General features: G+C 45.4%; 1 pseudogene; it reads left to right on the top strand.

The window, feature by feature from the left end:
- The window catches only part of LOC147987353 (putative disease resistance RPP13-like protein 1), a 58934-nt pseudogene that overhangs the window by 24659 nt on the left and 15455 nt on the right, over window positions 1-18820 (top strand).

Consider the following 18820-nt stretch of genomic DNA (forward strand, 5'->3'; position numbering starts at 1 on the left):
TCACGCACATAGCATGTGCAAGAGAGTAGAGAGGGTTACGGCAAAAACTTAACGCACTTCGTGTACAAACTGGAAAATCTCTTTCGGAGTATCACGGTTTCGGACAAGAACTCATGTGTTACACGGGCACTTCATTTTTGTAAACTTATTTGAACTCCTGACTTTTTTTGCGTTCAGTATGCAGCATTCAAAGCGACGTCATCAATTTTCAACCCTTTATGACATCATTTGCTGTTTTCATTCATTTACCGATTTGTTTAGAGAGCTAAATGACCGTGAAATTGAAAATCACTACAAAATGAACTCTAAAAATGTTGAAACTTGGCATGGTATCATCATTTCACCCACATAGCATGTGCAAGAGAGTAGAGAGGGTTACAGAAAAAACTTGACGCACTTCGTGTATAAACTGGACAATCTCTTTCGGAGTATGATGGTTTTGGACGAGAACTCATGTGTTACACGGTTACTTCATTTTTTTAAACTTATTTCAACTCCAGACTTTTTTGCGTTTAGTATGCAACATTCAAAGCGACGTCGTCAATTTTTAACCCTTTCTGACATCATTTGCTCTTTTTCAGTCATTTACCGATTTGTTTAGAGAGCTAAATGACCGTGAAATTCAAAATCACTACAAAATGAACTCTAAAAATGTTGAAACTTGGCATGGTATTATAATTTCACCCACATAGCATGTGCAAGAGAGTAGAGAGGGTTACGGCAAAAACTTGACGCACTTCGTGTATAAATTGGACAATCTCTTTTGGAGTATTAGGGTTTTGGACGAGAACTCATGTGTTACACGGGCACTTCATTTTTTTAAACTTATTTGAACTCCAGACTTTTTTTGCGTTCAGTATGCAGCATTCAAAGCGACATCGTCAATTTTCAACCCTTTCTGACATCATTTGCTCTTTTTCAGTCATTTATCGATTTGTTTAGAGAGCTAAATGACCGTCAATTTGAAAATCACTACAGAATGAACTCGGAAAATGTTGAAACTTGGCATGGTATTATAATTTCACCCACATAGCATGTGCAAGAGAGTAGAGAGGGTTACGGCAAAAACTTGACGCACTTCGTGTATAAATTGGACAATCTCTTTCGGAGTATTAGGGTTTTGGACGAGAACTCATGTGTTACACGGGCACTTCATTTTTTTAAACTTATTTGAACTCCAGACTTTTTTTGCGTTCAGTATGCAGCATTCAAAGCGACATCGTCAATTTTCAACCCTTTCTGACATCATTTGCTCTTTTTCAGTCATTTATTGATTTGTTTAGAGAGCTAAATGACCGTCAATTTGAAAATCACTACACAATGAACTCTGAAAATGTTGAAACTACTCGAAAATAAATAGAAGAGAGTGTCACGAAAAAAGTTACTCAAAAATAAATAGAAGAAAATAAATAATGCAGAAAAGAAAAAAACTATATAAAAATTGTTGGGGCGCTGCCCAGTGGGCTTGCCAGACCTAGGGCGTGCAAATCCAGGCCCAGAAGGGCCAGCAGGCTCACAAGGCAGCACGCCATAGTTAGGCTTAGAAGCCTGCTATATAGAGGAGTTCAAAGGAGCAGCCGCCGCTGGGTTTATAAACCAGTGCGGCTGCTGAGGGAGTCCTGGATAAGGGGGTCTCCGGACAGCCGGACTATCTCCATTGACCGGACTGTTAGACTATGAAGATACGAGATTGAAGACTTCGTCTCATGTCCGGATGGGACTCTACTTGGCATGGAAGGCAAGCTAGGCAATACGGATATGGATATCTCCCCCTTTGTAACGACCTTGTGTAACCCTAACCCTCTCCGGTGTCTATATAAACCGAAGGGTTTTAGTCCATAGGACAACAACCATAACATACAATCATACCATAGGCTAGCTTCTAGGGTTTAGCCTCTCTCATCTCGTGGTAGATCTACTCTTGTACTACCCATATCATCAATATCAATCAAGCAGGACGTAGGCTTTTACCTCCATCAAGAGGCCCCGAACCTGGGTAAAACATCGTGTCCCCTGCCTCCTGTTACCATCCGGCCTAGACGCACAATTCGGGACCCCCTACCCAAGATCCACCGGTTTTGACACCGACATTGGTGCTTTCATTGAGAGTTCCTTTGTGTCGTCGCCGTTAGGCTTGATGGCTCCTACTATCATCGATAGCGATGCGGTCTAGGGTGAGACTTTCCCCCCCCCTCCCGGACAGATCTTCGTACTCGGCAGCTTTGCACTGCGGGCTAATTCGCTTGGCCATCTGGAGCAGATTGAAAGCTACGCCCCTGGCAATCAGGTCAGATTTGGAAGTTTGAACTACACGGCCGACATCCGCGGAGACTTGATCTTCGACGGATTCGAGCCACAACCGGGCGCGCCACACTGCCGCGATGGGTATGACCTAGCTGTGTCGCTGAATAGTACCCCAGAGGCTGCCGCTGCATCAGCTCCGACCCTTAGCTCGGAGCCAACTGCGCCAGTCGAGGACGGGTGGTTAGACACCGCCTCAGGGGCTGCAGTCTCAACGACGATCGAGCCGAACACCAGCCTAAACCTCTGCGCAGCCCGTGACTCCAAGGTGCCGGACTCTTTTCCGGACTCCGAACCATCCGCGCCCCCGCCAATCGAATCCGATTGGGCGCCGATCATGGAATTCACCACCGCGGATATCTTTCAGCACTCGCCCTTCGGCGACATCCTGAATTCACTAAGGTCTCTCTCTTTGTCAGGAGAGCCCTGGCCGGATTATGACCAACAGGCTTGGGATGTGAACGACGAAGAAATTCGATGCCCACCCACCACCCACTTCGTAGCCACTGTCGATGATTTAACTGACATGCTCGACTTCGACTCCGAAGACATCGACGGTATGGACGACAATGTAGGAGACGAACATGAACCAACACCTATAGGGCATCGGAAAGCCACCTCGTCATATGACATATACATGGTGGATACACCCAAAGAAGGCAATGGCGACGGGATAGAGGAGGATGACCCCTCCAAGAAGCAACCCAAACGCCGACGTCAGCGGCGCCGCTCTAAGTCCTGCCAAAGCAAAAGTAGTGATACTGACACAGGAGATAATAACACTCCGGATAGTGCCGAAGAAAACAACAAACCCCTCCAACAAGATTTAGAGCAGGAGGATGGAGGAGCCAGCTCTCCTGAGAGAGCGGCAGACGGAGAGGAGGAGGATGAAAATCACATGCCCCCCTCCGAAGACGAGGCAAGCCTCGGCGACGATGAATTCGCCGTACCAGAGGATCCCGTCGAACAAGAGCGCTTCAAGCGCCGGCTTATGGCCATGGCAAATAGCCTGAAGAAAAAGTAGCAGCAGCTTCAAGCTGATAAAGATCTGCTAGCTGACAAATGGACTGAAGTCCTCGCGGCCGAGGAATATAAACTCGAGCGCCCCTCCAAGAGTTACCTAAGGCGCAGGTTACTACCCCGATTGGAGGAAGAAGCGTATGATACGGCTGATCGGCCACCTCGTGGCCGCGATAGAGAGGCATTCCAGCCAGAAGCTTAGCCTCCACCCCAACGCCATTCAAATAAAAAGGCATGGGGAGATACGCCAGACCTGCGAGACATATTGGAGGACAAGGAAAAGCATTCAAGATCGACCTACGGATCACGAGGGCGCACCACTCTGCGAGACGACAAACGTCACGCCGGATACAGTAAAAGCAAATCCGGCCGGGCCGAACACAGCGGGCAAGACCCATTCGAGCTGCGTCGCGATATAGCCCAATGTAGAGGCGCCGCACACCCCTTATGCTTCACAGACGAAGTAATAGAACATCAATTCCCAGAAGGTTTCAAACCTGTAAATATTGAATCATACGACGGCACAACAGATCCCGCAGTATGGATTGAGGACTTCCTCCTCCACATCCACATGGCCCGCGGCGATGACTTACACGCCATCAAATACCTCCGGCTAAAGCTCAAAGGACCAGCGCGGCATTGGCTTAACAGCTTGCCAGCGGACTCCATTAGCTGTTGGGAAGATCTGAAAGCCGCATTCCTCGACAACTTTCAGGGCACTTATGTGCGACCACCAGACGCCGATGATTTAAGCCACATAATTCAGCAGCCAGAAGAGTCGGCCAGGCAATCGTCGACTGTCCGGATGCGGAGGCCTTAGCGGCTTCACTACAAGAAATATGTCAACTTATGACCTTCTGTCAGTGACCCTAGAAGAATTGGTCATAAATTTATGACCATTTTAGACCAATTGGTCAAAAGCTGTTCAGGGGGCTCCAAACCCTAAACCATTGCGACCATTTTGGTCAGAAAGGTCGTAATTTCCTTATACGAAATGGTCACAAAGCAAACAGTGCTAGTCCGCTGCCTTATTTCTAGTTGTTAATGACCAATATAGATGGTCATAGCCTTGTAGATTGTGGTGGGTTGTGATGACTAGGCGCCATCTCATCAGTTTTGCATATGTGTCATGTCCATGTGGCAGTTTTTGCCCTAAGTTGTGAAGCAACCTATATTTCTATCATTCCCAAAATTCCCAAAAAAATCTCATAAATTCTTTGGGGCATATCTTCATCAAATATGTTAAAATCCTTCCTTGCCTAGTTCAAAACTAATTCAACAATATTCATTTTCCTATTCTGTTCACAACAACACTTTATGAAGGAAGTGCTATTTATATATTCTTGATTGCCCTCAGAATTTTTGGGCACTCTTTCCTATCCAAATTATTACCGCATGACAAAATTCAGCTCCATTTGCCTAGCAAATCTTCCTCGGCAAATTTCCAAAGTTTTTGTCCACCTAGAAGCATTGTGAAGGAAGTACCTTTTTTATATCTCTAAATGACATGAAATTTATACAGCTCCTTCATATGCCCAAATTATCAACCTCCTCCAAATTGCAGCTCAGTCAAATCATCTATGTGAGCCCAGGTTCAATTTATATTTTATGGACAAATTGGCACGTTGCAAAGCAAGTGTTATATAGACCCCTCCTATTACCCTCAAACTTTTCGGGCACTCTTCCATACCCAAATCATTACCACATGATAATATTCAGCTCAATTTTCCTAGTAAATCTTTCTCGGGAAATTTCCAAAGTTTCTACCTCGAGAGAAGCTTTGTGAAGTAAGTACTAGCTAGGCTTACCCAAATGATCTGAAAATTTACCAGCGCATGACCATACCTAAGTAACTTACCTACACCAATTTTGAGATCATTTCATTCATCCAATCTCTCTCACTAGTTTTCCCAAGTTTCTGTCGATAGAAGAGCATTGTGAAGGAAGTACTTCTTTGGCATGTCCAAATGGTATCAATTTTCTACAATGCTTTCCTATGCCCAAATAACCATCCTCCACAAAATTTCAGCTCACTCCATTCATTATTTTGAGCCCAGCTTCAACATTCATATTTTTGTCCAGCGTGGTACTTTGCAAAGCAAGTACCACCTAGGATCCTCCTTTTGAGCTAAAAATTTGTGAAGACATTCTCCTTAGTAGATGATCATCCTCAGCCAAAACTCACGCCCATTGGCCATGTGCATTTCCCGTACTGCTAATCAAACACTTGGCTGCTAATTCATGTTTGAGCATCGATCGGTCTCCTCGTGAGAATCTTATGTTGTAATTTTCTTCCTAGCACCAACCTGGGGAGTGCCTAACCCACTAGACATGCCTAGGCCGCCCAGAACACATGGCAACATTACGGTCACGCGGTGACCACGCGACGGGCATGCGAGTTTACGCGCTCTAGAGTTGGGGCCCTCGGCCACCGCCCAAACCTCGACGTATCGCCACCAAACCATGTATTTATGATTAAATAGGTCCTTATGTAACTAGAAATGATTTTTGGAAAAAATAAATAGCAAACTATGAGGCAGCTGCAGTTCAAATTTGACCCGCTTCCAACTGAATCGACGGAAATTTGTCTTTTTCACGAGAGGTGGATCAAAATTTTTTACACCCAACCATTTTGTCAATTGTGCATTAAATATGGCCTAGTATTTTACAAAAATGATTTGGTCCAATTTTGCAACAATTATTTGGTAGTTCCTTCACAAAAAAACCACTTTTCGGGCACTCGAAAAATGGAAAATGGTTTTTTCGTCCAAAGAAAATGAAAACTTCCTTAGGCAACACTGTTTGCCATTCCAATATGCACCCTTGTGCACAATATGAGATCATTTGAACAAACTATGCCATGAATGTGGCCATAAGATTGATCATTTGGCTTGAAAGCCATGAATCTTCAGAGATGATAGCTCATTTTTTAGAACACTCTTTTAAAATAATTGCCGTATTACAAGTTTGTTATTTTTCCTGGGAACTTGGTCACATATAATGACACAATGCGAAGGTTTTCCAATTTTTTTGATTTTTTTTGAATTTTTTATGCCTGTTTCAAAATGCGGTCAAAACGGCGGGCTTGACCGTTCCTAGCTAGTGGTTGAATCTTGGAATTTTTTTGGTGTTTCTCTGATTAAATAGATACTTATGTACCTAGAAATGATTTTTGTAAAAAATAAATAGCAAACTATGAGGCGGCTGAAGTTCAAATTTGACCCGCTTCCAGCTGAATCGGCGGAAATTTGTCTTTTTCACGAGAGGTGGATAAAAACTTTTTGCACCCAACCATTTTGTCAATTCTGCATTAAATATGTCCTAGTATTTTAGAAAATTGATTTGGTCCAATTTTGCAACAATTATTTGGTAGTTCCTTCACAAAAAACCTCCTTTTGGGCACTCGAAAAATGAAAAATGGTTTTTTCGTCCAAAGAAAATGAAAACTTCCTTAGGCAACATTGTTTGCCATTCCAATATGCACCCTTGTGCACAATATGAGATCATTTGAACAAACTATGCCACGAATGTGGCCATAAGATTGATCATTTGGCTTGAAAGCCATGAATCTTCAGAGATGATAGCTCATTTCTGAGAACACTTTTTTAAAATAATTGCCGTATTACAAGTTTGTTATTTTTCCTGGGAACTTGGTCACATATAATGACACAATGCGAAGGTTTTCCAATTTTTTGATTTTTTTGAATTTTTTATGCCTGTTTCAAAATGCGGTCAAAACGGCGGGCTTGACCGTTCCTAGCTAGTGGTTGAATCTTGGAATTTTTTTGGTGTTTCTCTGATTAAATAGATACTTATGTACCTAGAAATGATTTTTGGAAAAAATAAATAGCAAACTATGAGGCGTCTGCAGTTCAAATTTGACCCGCTTCCAGCTGAATCGGCGGAAATTTGTCTTTTTCACGAGAGGTGGATAAAAACTTTTTGCACCCAACCATTTTGTCAATTGTGCATTAAATATGTCCTAGTATTTTATAAAATTGATTTGGTCCAATTTTGCAACAATTATTTGGTAGTTCCTTCACAAAAAAAACCTCCTTTTGGGCACTCGAAAAATGAAAAATGGTTTTTTCGACCAAAGAAAATGAAAACTTCCTTAGGCAACATTGTTTGCCATTCCAATATGCACCCTTGTGCACAATATGAGATCATTTGAACAAACTATGCCACGAATGTGGCCATAAGATTGATCGTTTGGCTTGAAAGCCATGAATCTTCAGAGATGATAGCTCATTTCTGAGAACACTTTTTTAAAACAATTGCCGTATTACAAGTTTGTTATTTTTCCTGGAAACTTGGTCACATATAATGACACAATGCGAAGGTTTTCCAATTTTTTTGATTTTTTTTTGAATTTTTTATGCCTGTTTCAAAATGCGATCAAAACGGCGGGCTTGACCGGTCCTAGCTAGTGGTTGAATCTTGGAATTTTTCTGGTGTTTCTCTGATTAAATAGATACTTATCTACCTAGAAATGATTTTTGGAAAAAATAAATAGCAAACTATGAGGCGTCTGCAGTTCAAATTTGACCCGCTTCCACCTGAATCGGCAGAAATTTGTCTTTTTCACGAGAGGTGGATAAAAACTTTTTGCACCCAACCATTTTGTCAATTGTGCATTAAATATGTCCTAGTATTTTAGAAAATTGATTTGGTCCAATTTTGCAACAATTATTTGGTAGTTCCTTCACAAAAAAAACCTCCTTTTGGGCACTCGAAAAATGAAAAATGGTTTTTTCGTCCAAAGAAAATGAAAACTCCCTTAGGCAACATTGTTTGCCATTCCAATATGCACCCTTGTGCACAATATGAGATCATTTGAACAAACTATGCCACGAATGTAGCCATAAGATTGATCATTTGGCTTGAAAGCCATGAATCTTCAGAGATGATAGCTCATTTCTGAGAACACTTTTTTAAAATAATTGCCGTATTACAAGTTTGTTATTTTTCCTGCAAACTTGGTCACATATAATGACACAATGCGAAGGTTTTCCAATTTTTTGATTTTTTTGAATTTTTTATGCCTGTTTCAAAATGCGGTCAAAACGGCGGGCTTGACCGTTCCTAGCTAGTGGTTGAATCTTGGAATTTTTTTGGTGTTTCTCTGATTAAATAGATACTTATGTACCTAGAAATGATTTTTGTAAAAAATAAATAGCAAACTATGAGGCGGCTGCAGTTCAAATTTGACCCGCTTCCAGCTGAATCGGCGGAAATTTGTCTTTTTCACGAGAGGTGGATAAAAACTTTTTGCACCCAACCATTTTGTCAATTGTGCATTAAATATGTCCTAGTATTTTAGAAAATTGATTTGGTCCAATTTTGCAACAATTATTTGGTAGTTCCTTCACAAAAAAACCTCCTTTTGGGCACTCGAAAAATGAAAAATGGTTTTTTCGTCCAAAGAAAATGAAAACTTCCTTAGGCAACATTGTTTGCCATTCCAATATGCACCCTTGTGCACAATATGAGATCATTTGAACAAACTATGCCACGAATGTGGCCATAAGATTGATCATTTGGCTTGAAAGCCATGAATCTTCAGAGATGATAGCTCATTTCTGAGAACACTTTTTTAAAATAATTGCCGTATTACAAGTTTGTTATTTTTCCTGGAAACTTGGTCACATATAATGACACAATGCAAAGGTTTTCCAATTTTTTGATTTTTTTTAATTTTTTATGCCTGTTTCAAAATGCAGTCAAAACGCCGGGAATGACCGCTCCTAGCTAGTGGTTGAATCTTGGAATTTTTTTGGTGTTTCTCTGATTAAATAGATACTTATGTACCTAGAAATGATTTTTGGAAAAAATAAATAGCAAATTATGAGGCAGCTGCAGTTCAAATTTGACCCGCTTCCAGCTGAATCGGCGGAAATTTGTCTTTTTCACGAGAGGTGGATAAAAACTTTGTCAATTGTGCATTAAATATGTCCTAGTATTTTAGAAAATTGATTTGGTCCAATTTTACAACAAATATATGATAGGTTCTTCACAAAAAAAATCATTTTGGGCACTCGAAAAAATGGAAAATGATTTTTTTCATGGATCAAAAGCATTTTACATAAAATCATTTGGTCAATTATACATACAATTTGGTCTAATACATAGAGTTGGTAGGTTCGTCACAACAAAACTATTTTTTATACTTCAACAACGAAAAATGCTTTTGTCCAGCAAAAGAACTTATTTTTTAATCATTTACGACCTATTTATATGGTCATAAAATCATCAAGGCCTTTATTCCATTCTGATTGGTCCACGAACACCTCACGCGGATCATGCCCGACCACCGTTGGATAGGCCTGGATCCGACGGCAACCCTCTTCCCCCACCCCCTCTACCCCTCATCCCTCTCATCCCCCTCCCGAATCAGCGCAGCTCTCATCCAAACCCTAGCCGCGCCATCCTCCGTGCGTCGCCGCCCCCATCGATTCCGCCTAACACCGCCGATCCCCTTCCACCTCTTCCACCCATCCCCTCGCCGCCACCCACCTTCGCCACCGACCAGTCCCCTCGCCGCCACCCACCTCCGCCACACCTCCCCTCCCCACCTCAGATCCTCTCCCCTCTTCCCACTCCCAGATCCAACTTCCCACCGCCACCTCCGGCGCCCAATCCTGGCGACCTAAGGCGGGATTCGACGGTGCCCAGCAGACCTACGCGCGTGGTGGTGGTGGTCCGCTCGTTGCCTCCCCTTCCTCCCAGAACACGCGCCTCCTCCTCCTTCTCCCAGATGGAGATCGACACGCCGCTCTCTCACCACGCCGGCGTCGCCCCCTCCTCCCCCAGCCCCAGCCATCCTCCCTTCCGCCACCCCCGCCTGCTCCGCCTACTCCACAGCCACCTCCTCCCAGATCTCCCTCTCCCCGACCACTCGACGCCTCCCCTTCCTTTCCTCCCATCACTCGCACCGCCGCCTCCTTCTCCCCGACAACAGCAGCAACCGGGGACGTGGTGAGGTACGGTGGAGGCGGACCTGCACAGGAGGGCTGAGGGCGTCTTCGACAGGGCTCGCTTCCTCTGCGCCGCCAACTCGGTAACATCCACTACCAATTCGAGAAACGAGTAACAAGATCACGCTGATTGCTGCATACTCTGCTTAACAGTCACATACAGAATGGATTGCAGGTGCAGGGTGTGGTGGAGCTGATCAACGGGGAGCTGAGGTTCGTGCTCTGCAATGCCGTGGAGAGGCACCACACTGACCTGCTCGTCGTCGGCAACCATGGCTACGGTGCCATCAAGAGGTAGTTGATGAGATTTATTTATCTCCAGTCCAGTCCGTGATGCAGAGCTAGTGCTCATGGAATTTGTCTGAACCTGGACACTTTAGTTGACGTGTTAGGGTTTTGTTATTCTCCTGCGGGGAAAGCTTGTGTACATAGCTGTCTCCGACTTGTATGCTAGTAGTGACTGAATGCTAAAATTGTTTTGTTTGCTTGTTTTTGTATGAGATATGCTACTTGTGAGGGGCTGTACCTAGATTAGAATAGTATTTTTTTCCTAATTAATCCACTGTAGTAGCTTTATTAGATGGAAATTGTTTAGTTGACGTGTTAGGGTTTTATTAGTATGTACTGGAGCCATCCTCAGTGGAGATGGCACCTACATACGTATAAACTAGAAACCAGGAATGACCTATTCCAAAAAATACCGGAAAATGGGCCATTGATCATTTGGCTGATACTATGAGTGTACCGTCTGAGTTGCTGCTATCCATTCCCCCATTCATGAATATCTGGCGAGTGAGAGTGACGAGAGAATTGCTGATATCTATTTGCCCCATGTATTTTCCATCTGAAAAAGTTACTGTTATCCAAATGATTTTGCCTGCAATAACCTAATCCACGTGAACATCAACAATGTCGTAGATGTTGGCTTGGTTATTCCAGACATTTATTTCAGTTGGAATTAGAAACATCTAGTACAGACTGTTCCTGGTGCAGCTGCAGGACTGCACCTTGTTGCATGTTGATTGATTCTTCTTTCGTTTTTGCGAATTTGATGCTTGCTAGTATTTTTTTTGTGTTCCTGCTCGGTTGATGTACAGTTTGTGATAGAGTAGGAAGGATTGCGTACTTGTTAACTTCTTGCCTCATTCAGTTAGTATCATCTTGCACTGTGTCTCTTATTTTGCATTGAGATTGAAATCACACGAGGTAGCTTTTTGCACCATACTCAGGTATACAAATGGTCTTGGTGCGAGGTCTTGAACCATGCTCCCGTATTTGTTTGGTGATTATTTTGGGTACATGTTCTTTTTCTACAGAAATATGTTGTGGTTCCTTGCTGAATAAACAAGTAACCAGTATAGATAATCATTTTAAAGTACAACTCTTGGAATTACTGTTTTCCTTGCTGTAAAATTACCTATTTGTTGTTTACTTGTTGCTATCAGTTAATCATACTTTATTCCTTTTATTGAGCTGCTCCGCCACCTCCCCTGGCGTCTTCGCGGGGCGCTCGACGGTAGGCAGGTCATGGGTGTGACGGACCTGCTGCTGCCGACTGTCTTCCTCGACCACTTCCCTGAGCTGCTCCTGCCGCCGACCCTCCTCAACTTCGCCCTGCTATTGCTGCTGGTGAGAGAATTTCCTCGATCTGTCGCTTCTTCCTCCTCCCAACTACATATGTGATGATTCTGTAACGGCTCTAGTTTGGCTGTAGCTGTAACTACTGTATTTTGGGTGTGATTCGATAAAAGCTATGTGGTTTGGGGTTAAGGAGATCGTGTAGCATTTGAAGCTGTAAAAGCTATGTGGTTTTACTAGTCATCAGTATTATGCTTATCAGCTTTAAAATTCTAAGACATGATGTATTGTTTTCCTTTGCTTATTTATAATTGTGTAGCATTTGAAGCTGTAAAAGCTATGTGGTTTTACTATTCATTGGTATTATGCTTATATTCAGCTTTAAAATTCCGAGACATCATGTATTGTTTTCCTTTGCTTATTTATAATATATATGATTGTCTTTCTTATTTTCATGTGTTCTGCTTGCTGCTTGATCCATTCGCTCGTACCCTTGCTGGTTTGGCTTGAGTTATGTTTGTCTTTCTTATTTTCATGTGTTCTACTTGCTGCTTGATCCATTCGCTCGTACCCTTGCTGGTTTGGCTTGAGTTATGATTGCACTGTTTTCTTCCATAGGTTGAGACCAACGAGGCATGGCGGATCAGGCCTCTACCCCCCACCCTGCGGACCACACCATCCTCCCTAAGGGGAAATACCAGGCCAAGTAAGTGCTCTCTTCGTCTCCATGCCCATTTCTAGAAGTTGCTGTATGCTCGTGCTGGGTTTGTGTGAAGCCCTTCTGTTTGAGTGAGATCTGAACTGCTATTGTGATAATGCAGAGTTGGTGTCTATTTCTCCATGGATATTTGAGTTTCTTCTTTTTGTTTATTCTGTGTGGTATTAGTCCGATGGTTTATTGCAAGATGGCTGTATGGATAACTCAGCTTTGTGTGTTTATGGAATTTCCTAGAGGGTTGATAAAACTGTGAGTCTGTCAGCTTGCTTGGAACCAATTGTTATGTGTTGCTTTGTGTAGTGCTGATTTTGCGCTGATATGAACTTACAACAGTATTTACATTGTAGTGTTTTCTGCATGTTGTCGTATCACTAGTTCCATGCTGCCTACACATTTGAGTCTATTACTTATTTTTGTTTTTATCCTTGATTAGTATTAATTGTTGTATTGTAGACTTAAAATTGTGGTGGTTCCTCTTTTACAGAAGCTCAAGTGTGAAGTGTGAAGCCGTGTAGTGTGAAGCCAAGTGTGGAGGCGTGAAGTCCAACTCAGAAAAGAGTAGCATATTGTAGAATATCTGTGTTGTAAAGATTGTAATAAATTTATTTAGTGGTATATTTGATGAATTTTATGTGTTCTTTGTTTTATTTGAAGTATTGATTATGTATGCGATTTGAAAACTTGTGAAATGGAAACCTGTTCAATGGGTCCACTTATGAAAATAATCTGTCAAATTTGTACATTTCTGATATATGGGACCAATTTGAGAGATGATCATGACAAGTGGGACCCATCCGACTAGTGGGACCAACTTGAATATATAATGGCTGAAAATAGAAAAGCAATAAATAATAAAAGGCCACGGGCCAACAATAAAAAAGGCTACAACGTTGGGCTTGGCCCATGAAGCGGACCAGAATTAACAAGGAAAAAAAATCCTAAAAGGCTGAATTAATGGGCTCGGCCCATGTAAAACGCCGAATTGGACCGGGCTGAATCTTGTGCCACGTCAGATTGCCACGCTGGATGCCTACGTGGCCTGGGGAGGTTGTTAGTGACCAAAACGCCACAGTAGACATATTTTGGTCATAAACGTTTGCGACCATTCCAGAAGAAAGGTCGCTATAGTCAGTTTACGACGCCCAGCTTTTGACCTTATGTTTTTGGTCACAAAAAGGTCATAAATGGAAATTTGTGACCTTTCAGTGACCAATAGTGGTGGTCATAAGTTGACATATTTCTTGTAGTGCTTTCAAGCACAACATCCGAGATGAGTGGCTAGCCCGGCACCATGGTCAGGAAAAGCCGAAATCCATGGCAGCTCTCACGACGCTCATGACCCGCTTTTGTGTGGGAGAAGACAACTGGCTGGCTCGCAGTAATAACATATCAAAGAACCATGGTACCTCAGATACCAAGGACGACAATAGCAGGTCACGTTGCAACAAGCATAAGCGCCGCATTAACAGCAAAAATACTGAGGATACGACAGTCAATGCCGGATTCAAAGGCTCTAAAGCCGGTCAGCGGAAAAAGCCATTCAAACAAAGTACGCCAGGGTCGTCCAGCTTGGACCGTATACTCGATCGCTAGTGTGAAATACATGGCACCCCGGACAAGCCAGCCAATCACACCAACAGGGATTGTTGGGTGTTCAAGCAGGTCGGCAAGTTAATTGCCGAAAACAAGGACAAGGGGCCGCATAGCGATGACGAGGAGGAGCCCCGGCAGCCGCACACTGGAGGACAGAATAGGTTTCCCCCGCAAGTGCGGACTATGAACATGATATACGCAACCCACATCCCCAAGAGGGAGCGGAAGCGTGCGCTCAGGGACGTATATGTGTTAGAGCTAGTCGCCCCAAAGTTCAACCCTTGGTTCTCCTGTCCGATCACCTTCGATCGCAGGGACCACCCCACTAGTATCCGTCATGGCGGATTCGCCGCACTGGTCCTAGACCCAATCATTGATGGATTTCACCTCACTCGAGTCCTTATGGATGGCGGCAGCAGCCTGAACCTGCTCTATCAGGACACAGTGCGCAAAATGGGTATAGACCCCTCAAGGATCAAACCCACAAAAACGACCTTTAAGGGCGTCATTCCAGGTGTAGAGGCCCATTGCACAGGCTCAATTACACTGGAAGTGGTCTTCGGATCCCCGGATAACTTCCGAAGCGAAGATTTAATCTTCGATATAGTCCCGTTCCGCAGTGGTTATCATGCGCTGCTCGGGCGAACCGCATTTGCTAGATTCAATGCGGTACCGCATTATGCATACCTCAAGCTCAAGATGCTAGGACCTCGCGGAGTTATTACAGTCAATGGAAACACAGAGCGCTCTCTCCGAACAGAGGAGCACACCGCAGCCCTCGCAACAGAAATGCAAAGCAGCCTCTCAAGGCAATCAATCAGTTCGGCGCTTCACAGCCCGGACACCTTCAAGCGCACTCGGGGCAATCGGCAAATAGACCGCCTGTCGCGATCTGAGCTCGCGCAGCAATACGGCGGCCACCCCAATCCCAGCCCAGCGGCGAAACTCGTGCCGCACGTCCATAATTACGCATTAAAAATACCATGGGCACAGGTGGGGAGGGGGGCACAACTGCGGCACACCCCAAGACGTAGCCTAAACCGCACTAGGGGCTTCTCGTTCGGTTATTTTTCTTTTCCTTTCAGGACCTTAATCTCTGGAAACACTGTCCGGCAGCACTATTGCCGAACACATGATACAGCAACCAAGGAGGCAGAAAGCTACGTTATACCACGGAATTCCCAGGTTGATTACAGTAACGAGTGAAATATTCAATTTAATATCATCCCTCAGCTTGCCCTTGGAAGGGACATAGTCCTACTCTTTGCTTATCGCACTATCTGTATCACTCTACTTTAACAATGCATGACATTACGACTATTATTGCATTCTTGTTATATATATATATATGTGTGTGTGTGTGTGTGTGTGTGTGTTCATTAATGACGCCTTGCAACCGTACACTCTGGTACGGCCAATACACCAGGGGTTTACGTACCCCACAATGCGGTGTGAAAAGTCCGAACACTTTCACAAGTGCGGCACCCCGAACTTATAGCATTATATGCATCAGCTCCGAATCATGTCTTTGGTCAAATGTTGGGTTTGCCCAGCTCCTATGTTTTGGTACCTTGCGTTCCGCTCTATCGGCTAAGGTAGTGCTAGGAGAACTACTGCGATTGTGCCCCAGTTCTGCTGGGTTCAGCACCTCAGTAGAGAAAGCTAAAACTGACTGTCATGATAACGCGAGAGATTGGTCGCTGTTCGGCGAGGTTTTCAACTCCCTAAAGACTTATGCCGCTTAGAGCGAGGGGCCGGCCCTGTCCGTCTTAAAGGAGTGTATCGCGCCCCGAATTCGGCCTTCCGAATACCAGGGGCTTCGCCGAAATTTAAAATTATAGAATTATATGGCTAAGTGAGAGTGGTAAAGCATCATTAGTCTGGTTGCCTTGTTCGCTGTGCTGAGCACCTCCCTCGAAGGACCCAAACATGGGGACAAGAGTGCTCAGGTTTATCCCGAACACCCCAGCACTCGTGGCATGGGGGCAGAAGCCGAGGACTAGCCATCTCTCAGATTGGATAAATAGCCAAACAGAAGGTAATATTTTAAATTCCAACAAGCGTTGCATAGCGCATATGAAACAAGTTTTCATACATACAGGATAAAACGAGCAAGTCTCATTCAAATATTACATCTTTTGAACACTCGTCCGCGATGAGACGGGCACCCGGCAGAACACCCTCGTAGTACATCTCGGGGTGGCGGTGCTCCTTGCCCTCTAGCGCCCCTCCTTGATCAGCTTCACGGCGTCTAGCTTCACCACTGCAATTTCACACGGGCGAAAGCCCGGCGTGCACCTTCAATGCAGACAGATCGCTTGACGACCTCCAGCCGCGGGCAGGCACCCACAAGCCGCCTCACCAGACCGAAGAAGCTGTTCGGAAGGGCGTCACCAGGCCACAGCCGTACTATAAAGCTCTTCATGGCCTGATCGGCCGCCTTATGTAGCTCGACCATCTGCTTCAGCTGGTCGCTCATTGGCACCGGATGTTCGGCCTCAGCATACTGAGACCAGAACAGCTTCTCCATCGATCTTCCGTCCTCGGCCTGGTAAAATTGTGCGACATCGGACACACTGCGGGGCAAATCTGCGAATGCTCCTGAAGAGCTCCGGATCCGGGTAAGTAATCGGTAATTTACTTTTACATGCTTGCTTTGCATATAGAAAGCCTTACCCGCCGCTATCTTCTTCATCGCGTCGATCTCTTGGAGGGCCTTTTGGGCTTCGGCCTTGGCACTTTTTACACTCTCGAGGGCCGCGGCAAGCTCAGACTCCCGCGTCTTGGAGTCAAGCTCCAACGCCTCGTACTTCGCCACAAGAGCCTGGAGCTCTTGCTGCACCTCGCCCACCCGAGCCTCGTGCTTCTCTCGCTCGGTGCGCTCCTTGGCCGCTGTATCTTCGGCCTTGGTCAGCGCTTGCTTCAGGGTCGCCACCTCGGTCGTGGCCCCTGGCAAACATACGATGATCCTGTCATTTTTCAATCGCATCCTCTTTTATATATACACAAGACAGGGTATTACTTACCCTTGTTCTCCTCGAGCTGCCTCTTGGCAAGGCCGAGCTCTTTCCTGGACCCCTCGAGGTCCTGCTTCAGTACGGCGACCTCCGCAGTTAGTGCGGCGGATGCCAGCAGTGAAGCCTGCATATGCATATTGAAATACTTATATTAGACTCCTGCGATATTATTTGATCCTCTGTTCGGCTTTTATTTGTGAACACCGAACAAAGCATCAGGGGCTACTGTCTATGCGGTAATATTTCTACTACATTTTAAAACACTTACTTCGAAGCCTATTAGAAGGCTGGCACAGGCTTCAGTCAATCCGCTCTTGGCGGACTGAACCTTCTGGATCACCGCACTCATGATAGTGCGGTGCTCCTCGTCGATGGAAGCGCTGCGAAGCGCTTCCAGCAGATTGTCCGGTGCCTCTGGATGGACAGAGGTCACCGGCACAGGCGTCTTGCCCCTCTTAGAAGGAGGCCGCCTGCCCGAGCCCGGAACCGCTGGAGGGTCCGGCGCGGTGTTCGGCTGAGGGCCAAACTCGGAGCTCTCGGGGGCTCCGTCCCCTCGGCTCCCGGAGTCCGGAAGGTCGCCTTGAGGCGCCTCTGGGACTGTCTTCCCTCGATCCGTTGCCTCTTGAGACAACACCTCGGCGTCGTCGGCAGGATGAGGGCAGGTGGCGGTCGGGATTGGATCGCTATCCATGTCCGACAAGCCCAAGGAGCCGTCCGATGATACATCGATACTTGCTCGTGGCGGCCTGCATAATTGTGTTCGGCGTTAGGGAAAGCAGTGCGACAAAGGAATCCTATGAGTTACTCTGGTATCCAAATACTTACGATCTCCCCGGGGGCTTGACCCTGGGCAAGCACTTGTCTTCGCCTTCGTCGGCGGCGGTGGAACCGTCCGGAAGGAGAGTCCTTCCCTTCTTGGACCCTCCGGCCTCCCCGGTTGGGGCGGCCTTCCTTTTCTTGTCTCCCCCAGTCGGTGGGGGAGCATCTTCTTCTTCTTCTTCCTCGTCTCCGGGGGAAGAGTGCGCCGCAGAGTGATCGGACGGTGAGTCCAACGACGCCTGGCGTCGGGAACTCTTTCGGGTTCCCTTAGCCTTCTTGGTCTTCTCCGGCACCGTATAAGGGGCCGGAGTCAACATCTTCGCCAGAAGAGCGTCTGCGGGGCCTTCGGGCAAAGGAGCCGGATAGTCGATCTTTCCGGCCATCTTCTGCCAGTCCTGTCGAAGGTACAGGAGCTTAGATCCCGCATAGAGTCAATCTATATAAAAATAATAAGTATCTTGTGAAAGGTAAAGCAGCTTACCGCACTGGCTTGGCGCTTCGTGCTGAATCCGCGATCCTCAGCAATAGGGGGGGGACCTCAGCACTTTTGAACAGCACCCTCCAGGCGTCTTCATGAGTCGTGTCAAAGAGCCTGTTCAGAGTTCGGTGCTGCGCCGGATTGAACTCCCACAAGTTGAACTCCCGTTGTTGGCACGGGAGTATCCGGCGGATGAGCATAACTTGGACTATGTTGACAAGCTTGAGCTTCTTGTCCACCATGTTTTGAATACATGTTTGGAGTCCGGTCAGCTCTTTCGAACTACCTCAGAACATGCCCTAGTCTTTCCAGGAGGTGA

This window comes from Triticum urartu, chromosome 2A, assembly GCF_056163025.1.
Source record: "Triticum urartu cultivar PI428250 chromosome 2A, HENAU_Tu73, whole genome shotgun sequence".
In the NCBI taxonomy this organism is placed as follows: Eukaryota; Viridiplantae; Streptophyta; class Magnoliopsida; order Poales; family Poaceae; genus Triticum; species Triticum urartu.